Here is a 2,058-nt window from a genome sequence, read left to right on the forward strand (position 1 = left end):
TGATAGCTTAGCCTCAACTATAGCTTTGGAAATTATACTTAAATTCTAAAATGTCTTGTTTGAAATACATAATACAAATAAATCTTCTCCTTACGATGATTGATAGATGAAAATTCAAAACTTTCTAAATATTTAGAACTTCATAGTACCGATCGTACAGATTGTATAATTGTCCAAAAATTTTTGCTTTGGGTTCAAATGACCCATTACTGCAATTGAGGGTTTATATATATATAGAGTAGTATTTTAAAACTAATTATAATAATCGACATTTTATTTATTGAAAAGATATTTAGTTGTCACACTGAAAAAAATATAATTAATTTTAATAAATGAATACTGTCAACTAAATATTTATTAAATATAAAGATATATTTATTTGATACAAGAAATGTTAATTTGATTTAACAATTTTTCTTTATTGAACAAATATTTATTTACTGTAAGTAAAGGTTTAGTTGGCAGTATTGAAATAATATTTATTAAACTTAACTATATTTTTTTCTCAGTGCAGATACTTGAAATTAAAGATTTAAAACAAGAAAATTTTCTAATAATTTAATTATTTATGTGATAGCAGGGATGCTAATTTGTTTTTTATAAAAATAAGAGGACCATAAATTATTAAGTAAGATTAATTTTTATTTTATTACTATTGTTACTTCTCTTTTTTTTAAAACAAGAACAAGGGTTAATATTATGATTAATTCAAATTATTGGAAAATTTCATTCAAATTCAAATCTGAAATAAAAATAGTATTAATATATTATTAGTAATTTTATCATATATACATAAATATTAGTAATCTATTATTAACAAAAGAAAAAGGATTTTAAAAATTAAAATTACATATAAATATTCTTTTTACTTGTACATATTTATAATTTTAAATGATTTTTAAGATATTTACATTTAATTAAAAATGATAAATCTTATCATGGCTTTGGCTTTCGTTAGTAAACTCTAAGTAACTCTACAAGACTTTTGATGTTCATATGTAATTACTTTAATCTGATGACATACAAGCATATGTTACTTTTAATAATCTTTATATATAGATATATATTGATCTTTTCTTAATTAATTTGAGTAAAGTGAGATTGCATATCTGATGATTTATGCGCTTCGAATAAATAACTCGAGTATTATCTTAAAGCATATGACCCAAATTACATTTGTCTTCGAAATTTACGGAGCATTTCAATTGAAGAAAAAAAAAAAGAAGGAAAAACCTAAATTGCGTATCATGAAAAGAGGTTAATGTGATCTTACCGCAATATAATAACGGGAATGTTCGGAGACAGTGCTTATAATATTAAATTAATGTGCACCAGCTCGTTATATTGAATTACACTTGAAAAAAAATTTCTCAATTATTGATAATTGCACCGTCATATGGGCTTAGGACCTTCGGCAATGCGCGACACCAAGATCGATAAGATCAGAGTTGGTGTGCGATCGCATCGGCTACTTTTTCGTCGAAGTTATTCATACGTAATTGCCTGTACCCACGCAGGTGCCTGTTCCGCATCATTCGATTTCCATCGATGTTTGTCCCGCAGGATGTAAAACCTTCTTGCTCGCGCTTGCGTGGCATGCAAGCTGCTTTCTTCTCTTAAACGCCTAATGCGGGATCCACATGATACTACTAATTATTGCTAATTACTGTTAATTTTAACATCCCTGTCGACTTTGCTCTTAAATTGGAAAGTAATTGGAATTAAGACACGATTAAGAATTTTTCACATAAATGTTGAATAATATTGATTTACGAATTTATGATATTTTTTGTTGCAATATATATATATATATATATAAAAAAAACAGTCACTATGATTCGGATAAATAAGAAAATAAAGTTAACATATTTAAATTTATATTCAAAATAATTTGTTTAATTTTGTTAAATACTGAACTATAATAAGCATTAAAAAAATTTGAATTTTAAATAATAAGACATTAAATTATATATTATTGAATTAATGAAAAAAAGCATTTTGTGTCTTCCTAATCTTGATTACTCTAAACATCTTAATCTAACGCTATCATCTCTTTCT

The sequence above is a fragment of the Atta cephalotes genome (genome assembly GCF_000143395.1).
Source record: "Atta cephalotes unplaced genomic scaffold scaffold00045, whole genome shotgun sequence".
Classification (NCBI taxonomy): Eukaryota; Metazoa; Arthropoda; class Insecta; order Hymenoptera; family Formicidae; genus Atta; species Atta cephalotes.